Source organism: Centruroides sculpturatus, unplaced genomic scaffold, assembly GCF_000671375.1.
Source record: "Centruroides sculpturatus isolate CEXI.00-Female unplaced genomic scaffold, Cexi_2.0 scaffold757, whole genome shotgun sequence".
NCBI classification, from domain to species: Eukaryota; Metazoa; Arthropoda; class Arachnida; order Scorpiones; family Buthidae; genus Centruroides; species Centruroides sculpturatus.
Window position 1 is genome coordinate 71,046 of NW_019385107.1, and position 10,750 is coordinate 81,795.

Genomic DNA, 10,750 nt, shown 5'->3' on the forward strand with positions numbered 1-10,750 from the left:
GTGTGCATGAGATCACGATGCTTCAATTTAAGTCATGAAGTAAGCGTAAGAATGAGAATAATCGTGCTATTTTCTGAAATCTTAGCTATAATTTCTAAATTACCATACATTTTATACATGTGAAAACCTTTAATAAACACTACAGGTCACTTATTAATGCTATAATACATACTACATAGCTTAATTATGGTAATTTTTACGAATTTAAACACACTTTTCACACGTTTAATTCCAAATTTCGGATCTATTTCATGCTGTGTTTTTTTCAATGCCCTTCATATTTATCACTAGATTTTAACCCACTTGAGTTCGTATGTAACAAATTAAGTATATTCTTTAATAATTATATAATATACATCATTAAAAATGATAAAATCCACTCCATCAAACGAACTCAAGTACCAGCAAGACTATACGAGAGCGAAGAAACTACCATATTTAATTTAAATAAATTAAGGCCTAAATCAAGTTAGTAGGCCTGATAACTGTAAACAATGAAGGCCTAATTTAAAATAACAATTAAAATTCTATAACAATCATTACTGAGACTGTATAACTGTATACTTTTAGCCCATTAAGGTTAGGTTATGTATTACCTATTAGCCTTACGAAGAAGGTTATTTAGGCTATATTTTTTTTTTTTACAAATTTAGGCCCTATAAAAGTACACGTAACATAAATATTTAAGAGAAATGTCTATTGTGTAGAGGCCTACCCTATTACACACAATCATACATAGGAATTGTACTGTTTAAGATGTACAATATACCAGGAGCGAAATTGTACTGTTTAAGATGTACAATTTTAACCATTCTATACAATTTTCTATTGAAAAACACCATCGAAAGGGGTATTTTTTTTACAAATTTAGGCCCTATAAAAGTACACGTAACATAAATATTTAAGAGAAATGCCTATTGCGTAGAGGCCTATCCTATTACACACAATCATACATAGGAATTGTACTGTTTAAGATGTACAATTTTAACCATTCTATACAATTTTCTATTGAAAAACATCATCGAAAGGGGTATTAAAAATAGTTTAAAAGTGGTTTGACAGCATTCTACTTAAGAGATAAAGACTGAATTATTTGCCTTTAATAATTAGATGGAACAAAGATAAAGGCAGAAACCTTTTTTTTTTTTTCGAGGGGTGTTTACAGTAAAGAATTGTTATCATCATTAACTAATGGAAGTTTCTCCTTGAATTAAATCTGTTAAGTAGTTTCACCCCTTCGACCTATAACTTAACCTTTACCTAATTATCCCAATTTACCTTATCAAAATTTAATGAAAAGTCTCATTGACGAAAAACTAATCTATTCTTCTACATATAGAAAAGAAAAAAATGTATTCAAGATAAAACCTCCTTCCTATACGAACACGTTGATAAATGGCCCACTTAACTAACGTTCAATTAATTTCCTAGAAGTTTCAACGTGATGACAAATCAGAATTTACTCGATTATCCATCGACCATAATCGATCTATACCTGATAAAACTTCCTAAATGCTATCCTCATTAGTAAATTACTGCCTGCTGCTCAAGGGGTTTATCGCGTTACACCCTCTTTCCTACATATTTTTCTACCATCTCCCTTCCCCCCTTTAACGAATTCAATTATAGTTTTATGTATTCGTCTTACTCAATTAAACTTAACTTTACGAAATTTGCTCTAAAGTATAGGGATTTATATAGTTCTTTATTAACTATACCTTTATATTTAGGGTTTTTTACTGTTAATTACAGGGTGGTCCGAAAGTTAGTTGTCAAAACTAATACATAAGTAATGTAAACTAAATTTTGGGCTGTGTATTTACATCTATAGAGCCTTACTTATATATACATTCATCTGTACTTCTGTTTAACATCTGTATTGAAGTATATATTATGTTTAATGTTTTTGACGTAATAAATTTGAGTGTATTAACGTAATTTCTGCATAATATGACTCTAATCTATATAAATGGCAAGTTTTTTATATAAAATTTGAATATAAAACCGCCCGAAATACGTAATTTTTGCACCTTTCAAAGAACCAATTTATGCGAGTTTATTCGTAAATATATACGATTTCACCCCTAATTATGTTGTATTTGTATGAATAATCGATTCTAATGATATATTTTATCGTATTTAATAAGTAATGTTTGCATAATTTTGCGTTATCGCAATCTACGAATGGTATTCACATGCTAATGATTTTTTTTTTTAAAGTGCATAAAACTAATCAAGCATAAATTATAACATAAAAAAACTAAAAAAATAATGACTATTCTACATATTTTACCATTAAAAAAACACACGAATAATCTTAATTTAAATTTTACTCATAAGTGACGTATCATTGGTGACACGTCATTTATGAGTAAGAGTGAATTCGTGTGAACTCCGTGAGGAGATAAAGGAAAAAAATAAAAATAAAATGTCAGTTTCTTTTTTAACAGATGCCATTTTGAACGTTGTTAGTCATTTCTGTCAAGCAGGAGAGCTTGTCTAATCAAAATTAATTAGATCTTGATGTGTGGATAATAACTGTCAGGATGGATTTGATTTCGTGTCATCAACATGGCGAAAAGACATTCGAGGGCTCGATTTTTCCTTCCCCCTCCTTCCACTCTGCTGTACGTTTCCGGGGGAGAGAGAGAGAGAGAGAGAGAGAGAGAGGTTATATTTAGAAATGATGTGAGGGAATTTTAATTAGATAAATTATCAGAAACAATAGAAAATTCTAACGTGTACAAACTTGTTTAAAAAATCGCCCGTTGAAAGCTTTCAGATATCCGGTTTGTTTCCTGCTCAAATTGTGTATTGTTGAGAATTTTTATTGATAGAAAACGATTTAATTCACAGTTTCCTGTAGAAAATGACGTTAAAATTGCATACAAGGTGGAATAAAAGTGTATTCTACCTACTGTACTTTAATTACAATCGGTACAGAGTTGTACAATATCAATTATAGTATAATCGACAAGAAAATAAGACTATACTCCGGTATATTTTATAATTATAAGTCAATTTGGTACTTGTTTTCTTGTAGAAAAGGTTGATAAGTTAAAGAATTTTATGAGAAATTACCGGAATAATTCTAGTATTTTATAGTAAAAATGCGGCTAGTTATTTGTTAAAAACACATAATAGGCTATTTTTATACAGGAGGGGAAAAAACTACTTTCTAGGCTACAACATTCCACAAAACAATAGAATAGAATCAAGCTTTAGTACCTTACCTACAAGACCTACAAGACCTAAATTTTCTATAAACAAAACACAAGAATGAAGAAGTAAAGAAAGAAAAATAGTATTTTGACAGATTTATTAAAATCTAAATCCGGGTAGAGCCAAAATATGAATAGCTTTCACTGTTTTCACTGAAGCATTGCCTCCACCCAAAAGTAAATGATAACCAAGGCGTGTCTGCCGAGTGTTCTGTTACGAAAAGGTTTACTTTTTATATATATTTCGTGTGTTAAAACGACAAAATTTCCAATAAGAAACACAGAAACGACACCAAAAAACACTCAAAAAAATTCTATTACAGTATATATATATATAACCTTGGTATCAAGTAAGGTAAGATGTATCTTATCTTGTACTAAACTAGTCGGTAGCAATAAATTTACAATGTACTACAGCTATGATTTATAACGAGACGTGTCATATTTTCATTTGTCAACCCACCAGAACTTTTTCTACGAGACGATTTTATTCCTGGAACACAACTATCAAAAACCTGTCGAGTTCAAATATCCATTTTTATGTCCCTAACCCCATCTTTTCCCCCTTGCTACTTGCTTAGATCCTCACAACAGATGTGATAAGGAACGGTGTGTGGTAAATTAGTTTTCTAGTTAGTAGGGCAACACTGTTGTAAATACAAATTATACTTGATGTTTTTTCTTTTTATTATTATTTTTTGTATAAAAATTAAGATTTTTTTGATCATTTTATGCGTTAATTCAGGATTCAGAAAGGTTTTTTTAACACAAAATAGCATTTTTTACACGAAATCCTCACTTTTTGGGTATTAAATAGCGAATTTTGAGTCTAGTGCCAGCGAATTTCATTCAAATACACACTTAAAAGACTAATTAAGCGTTAGAATATTTTAAATTTTAACTTAAAAGGTTTTTAAATTAACCAAAATACTCTGAAACCATTACTTTATGATACAATGGTTAAGGATAAAACATGGTAAAATTGAAGATAATGGAGGAAAGTACAAGATTCCTCCTCCTCCTCCTTTTCTTCCTTCCTCTCATCATCATCATCGTCCTCGTCATCAATATAATATCCTTTATTCAGGATGATTTAAAAAAAAATCATAAAAGCATCACAACGTATCTTCACGTCACTTCAATCAGATATCCTTTGCTTGACACGTCCATTAATCATAAGATACGCCATTATATTCGCAAAGCCCTACAATAAACTAAAAAAAAAAGTCAGATAAGGCCCTTTATATACTCGTATGTAAGGCCTGAAAATGGGATAAGACCTTTATACACCACGCTTATAGGCCCAAATGAAATAAAAGTGCTTAAATAAGGTCGTACTGCTTGAGTGAAATAAGTTAAGGCCCTATAAGTTTTAACAAAGTAATTAATAAAGCTTATATAAGGCCTTAGAGTAGTGAATTAGTAGTTGGGAATATCATAACTGGAGTTATATCGTTTGAAAACAGTGAGATAGAGCGTTATAGTTACGTGTATATATAAGGCACGAATAAAGTGAGATTGTAACAAAGATACTCATATACACACAGAACATAAGAGAAGAGAAATTAGGCCTTATATATGTGTATATACCGCCTGAAAGGATAAGATAAGTCTAAGAAAACTGGAAAAAGTCAAAAATAGGGGCCTCACATCTCTCCGAAAATAAGTTTTTCAGTACACATCGAAAGGATCTTTCAATTCACAACACCTTCAAATCACATTCTGTATACAGAATAAGTAAATTTTGGGGCCCTTTGAAGCGCGGGGCACAGTCAAAGGTATTCGTAGTTACCTGTATTTGGGCCCGTACACGTAAAATATAGTGTTGCATGATGACGAACACAGTAAAGTAAGAACTTACATAAACTTGTCACACAGAAAGAACTGTTCTTTTTTGTGTTTGTGTGTTCAGAAGGTAATTTCCAGAAAAGCCCTTTAACCACATTTTTCTATTTTCGAGTCAAGTTAAATACAAAAAAAAAAACAAGGGGGAATCAAATATATCAAACGAGTTTTGGGGTATTTTTCAAGTAAAACTTGTCTTCTTAATCGCATTATTTCCAAAAATAAATTCTATTTTCTTCTTACTCAATTATATTACCTTTCTAAAAGCTTAATTTGGAAATTTGTTTGTATTTATTTTCTCTAAAAAATAAAACTAGAAACAAAATAATCAAAAACTTCTACAAACTCTAATTAAATTACGTTTACTGTATTAAAAAATAAGAGAAATGCGTAAATTCTTACGATTAATCCCTCAAAAGGGTGGCCCAAAATTCGCTTAACCGTTTTCTAAAAGCAAGCAATCGTGTGGTACAAAATCAAGCAATCTGGAGTACAAAATCAAGCAATCTGAGGTATAAAATCAAGCAATCTGGGATACAAAATCAAGCAATCTGAGGTAGAAAATAAAGCAATCTGGGATACAAAATTAAGCAACTGGGGTATAAAATCAAGCAATTTGAGATATAAAATCAAGCAAACTAGGGTACAAAATCAAGCAATTTGGGGTAGAAAATTAAGCAATCATGGGGTACAAAATGAAGCAATCGTGGGGTATAAAATCAAATATTTTAAACAGAAATGGAAGTTAATATATAAAGAACAAAAGAAACAAACATTTCTATCACTCTCTTTTATAAGGAATAAAAACTTTTTAAGTCGTAAAAACTACTACTTTTTCCTACCAAAACAGTAAAGAATTGGTTTAAATTTCTGTAAAATAAATTACGAAATTGTAAGAAACAAACTTTGATTATTTATTAAATTGTTAAAAACACAATCGGCCATTACAAATATACAAAACGAATTAACACATCGATCATTTATTTCTATTTTGGAAGACGGGGGAAGCCATTATCAATCTAACGATTTTTACTCGCACTAAAAACTGACCGGTGTAGATTCTAAAAAAGAAAAAAAAAAAAACGGAAAGAAGGGACAAAGTTTTATACAAAGGTTCCCTCAGAAAACATATTATGGATTCCAATTTGCTGTAGGCTTGGAGATGAAGAAGGATGAGGGCCGATCGTAAAGTATGTCGTTAAAAACGGGTATACCGGGGCGCACCCTAATTGGTTCTTGTGGCACACACCCTCTAAGCGTACGATCAACAGAGACAATGGCGGTGTCTGATATCATTAAGAGAACATAACTTTACGACATCATAAAACTGTAAGAATAAGGAGGGAGACTATCGAGAAAAACTTTCAAGAAAATGTCTTCTTTAAGTGTGAGACATTTCCAATATCAACCCCCTATGAGGTTTTATAGGGATTTTTCTCCTTTTCTAAAAGGATAAGTCAAATTGTTGATTTATATCTTACACTACCATTTGTTTATCTTTGTTTTTTGTAAAAGTTCTGTGTTTAATTGTTTTGTTTTGGTTATTTATGAGTGTTACTTCAGCACTTTTTGTGGGATTTTTTTTAACACAAAGTGTACAAATTGTTTAATTAAAAGGTGTGATTTTTAATTGAGAAAATTGACTTACAGAAACAACATCGTCTTTGTTTTTTCTGTAAAAATAGAATAAAAATTAAACAACTACAAGACACTTTATTGTTTCTTTTGTATAAATTCAATAAGAAAACAACAACAGTATTGTTTCTTTTATAGCAACAGCACCCACTTTCTTGCTTTCTTTTATAAGTAAACAACAACAACAACAACAATAACAACACCTCCGTTCCTTTAAAGAAATAACCTAAAAGTTATGTTCCTACTCTTATAGAGGAGCAGTGACATAACTTTTCTCACATTCCTTCATGAAAGAATGCGAGGAAAGTTGTTAAAGCTCTTCTACATGTGTAAGAACATAAATTTTTATACGCATTCTGTATACAATTTCCACATTCCATCTCATTTGAATAATTTCTCATGTTCCTCCTCTACCAGAGAAGAAGAAAGAAGAGAAAAATCATATAATTTTCCACTAAAAAATTCCAAAAAAATACACCATTTCAATGGGAAAGACGTTATCGTGATCAAGTAAAATTCTAGGCCCACTAAAGTTTCTTACCGCCGCATCTAAGAACTGTTGTGGATATTATACCTGTGGGGAACTGGCCGGTGTCGAACGCCCACCTTACACTAATAACGGGTATTCACATTATGCCCTACCCTCATATTCATGTACTGTACTTTATAGTGAAGTGCATACCATATGAAACCCATCCCATTTTCGACCCGCTTGGTACTTACTTTACGGACACAATACCGATAACTAGACCTATATTTTTTGAAAAATTTCGATCGAAATTATTAGATAACCCTACCAAAAAAACATAACTTTACAAAAGGGTTGTTGTACCCCCTTTGCTCTCAGCCTGGTGAAGGATTAGAAGGTAAGGTTTAGCTTTAAAACAAGTTTTAATTAATAAATCAGTTACTTTCTGTGATTTATATGTTAAAGAAGGCAATTTTGTTACTATTTTAAATAATTTTAAAGCAACGTAACGCTATAGTAACTCCATTCACCTGGAGTTACATTGTTGGTTTACTCGGTTCCATGATAATTGTTACCGTTTTATATTGTAAATTGTTGGATTTTCTGGGTACATTTTTGAGGGAAAATGGTTGTAATTTAGTTTTATTGTATTTAAAGGATTAAATATTAAACAAATGTTTCACCAATCCTCTAATAAATACCAAATAACCAATCCTTTTCTTAGAGTAACGTGCAGTAAACAGCTATACAAATTACGCTTGTTAAACAGTATAATTACTGTATTTAATTAAATTTAAGGGTTTTTTTATAAGTAATCTGGCATATAAAACTGTTTGTCATGCTTGTAATGCAGCTAATTTAGTCACTTTTGATAGTCAAACCAGTGAAAACGATATGTAAAAAGTGTCCGTTGTTTGGAGGTTTTAATTTTGTATGCATTTTAAATCATAAATAAAACGTCCCCGTGTTAAATGGTCTCTCTCTCTCTAGGGGGTGGCCGTTATTAGAGGTTCGTTTAATATTTATTTGTTTATACACGTAAATGGTCAGTATTATGATTGATCAAGCTGAAAGTAGCACAGAAAATGAGAGAGAATATATACATTTTTTAAAAAATAAGGCTTTTTAATGTAGCAGAAACTTCCAAAAACACTTAAAATCAGGCAAATTTTCAAGTTTCGACCGAAAAATTCACTCGGAAAAGGTAAAATACACCTGAAAATCCAAAGAAATGAATGCATTCACGACAAGGAAAGAAAAACAAAGGGAAAAAACACGTGTAAGAGGAACATTACCAAGGGATGAACCCTCATATAAAGAATTTTAATCACGAATCGTAAAGGAAATTACATTTTCTCGACACAAGTAAACGGGAGCAACACACGATTTCCATCCTCTCGTGTATAGCATTAATTAATATTTAATTAATTAAAGCATTAAATTAGTTAATTACGTGCCTAATAAACGCAACGTATTCATTCAGACATGAATAATTTATTCATGAAGTGTTAATAAACACACTATTGTGTCGCTTACTAGTGTTATTAAGATAATAATTATCATACTCGACACTAGAACCTTATCCGGGCCATTCCCTAACTCCCCAAGGTGTCAAAACTATTAACCTTTGTAGTGGGTGTTACCTTATTGTAGCTGAGAGTATAAAAAGGAAGGCCAATATTATTAATGGAAAGTTGTAGCCAGTGTCATTGATGACAAATAAGGCTTCTACTTTTCTAGATATATTAAGACATTTAGTGTCAACTTTGCTTCTATACTTGTTTTATTACTTTTTATATTATTTCTTAACTTTTCGGGTGTATTCGCCGATTTAAATTAACGACAATCACAATGGAAATCAAGCGAAACAATTAAAAATAACTTAAACAATGGCCACGTGTGACGTAAACTCAGATGATTTTTGAAGTTTGTGTCCATCTACGGCTCTTTTGTACTCGGATCAATGCCGTATCAGATTTTCCACTCTGCTGAGCATCTTAATGGCCCTCTCCGGATGTTTGCTGTGTGGAATCTCAAACTCACCCCCTACCAGTCAGCTTGTCAAAACACTTTTTCATTCTGAATTTAAGTTTCCTTCCCCCTTCTTATAAGAAATGTTTTCTTTCGTGTTAACCCGCTTTTAACACCCTTTTCTATTTACAAACTTCTACCTAATTATGAAGGAATTGAAAGAAATTATTACAATTGTAATTGTACCAATCATACCTTGCTTATGGGCTATTAATTGTTGATCTGCTTAGTTAAAGGCTTAACAGCTCAGATTTAATAGACAATTCTATAAACAAAATGTATTCTATGAAAGTATTGTTTGTTCAAAAGTCATTTTGTACTCAAGAGACAAGAACTTGATACAAAAGTCTAGTACTTAAGTTGAAAAATCCTTTAACAATAAAAGTGCTTTTACATAAATACAAAGTACAAAGAAGGGAAAAGTACTTTCTAGTGTTTGCACTGTACTCTAAACAAGCACTGTCTTTTAACATTTCCTAATATAAGGAGTTAAAAGATCGATTAAAACACAGAAACTATAACAGGTACTGTCATTCCTAACGTGTTAATGCCGAAGAAAGATCACATCAACACTCGAAAATTTACCTGTCGAGAGAACACGGGCAAGAGTTTTTCGATTTATTACCATTTTCTAACCGATTTAGTTTGGTGGTAGCCTTAAAAGTATCCGCTAAATCAACTGTTTAAACTAAAGGATCCATTGTTTGAAGAGTTACTCGGGCATTTTTTGCAATGTGTAGCTGGATAAACTGTTAATAATATTGATAGAAAACAGTCTGAAACCCACTACTACTTGTCTCAAACTGTCAAGTAGGGCGGTGCACTCCAACCGCCCGCTGGGTCTAACAAAATTGCTTGTGTCTCGGATAATCGATTGACCAATCGAACAAAGTCTCACCAAAACTATTCTTTAAGTAAAAAATAACGAAAAAAAAAGAAATTTATAATGGAAAGCTACCTTCTTGTCAATACTTTTAAACAATAAGTTCTTTGCCGGTATTCCCCTGTATCTATTTTAGATAGGCCCTATATAAATTACACTTTTAAGGCCGAGGATAGAGCGAGAGTAATTTATGTATGTAACTCGAGCCGTATTTTTTTAAAAAGTATTTTTCAGATAGAAACACAAGTAGTAAGGCTCACCCTTTCTACTTGTGTTTCCTCCTCTGTGCGTTAAGCAGCAAAGTATTGTTGGCTTTTATATAAATAACAACTGACTTGTTATTAATTCTTCAACAAGAAACGCGAGAAGGGGTGTTCCAAAAGTCTGTTAACCACAGTAAAGCGCGGCCAACTAACTTTTGGGCCACCCCACCAAAAAAAAAAAAAAGAAGAGAATAAACGCTTAAAATCTCGTACAGACATTCAGTTATTTTTATGGATGCATAAAGACGCCATGTTTAACGTGAAGTGACTACCAAAACGCGAAGATAGTAATAATAATAATAATAAAGAAAAATCTCACTTACATAAAATTCTCACGCAGTAACACGAAGAAGATTCAGTTTAACAAAGCATAAACAAGTCACAATATCTAGATTAATTATTA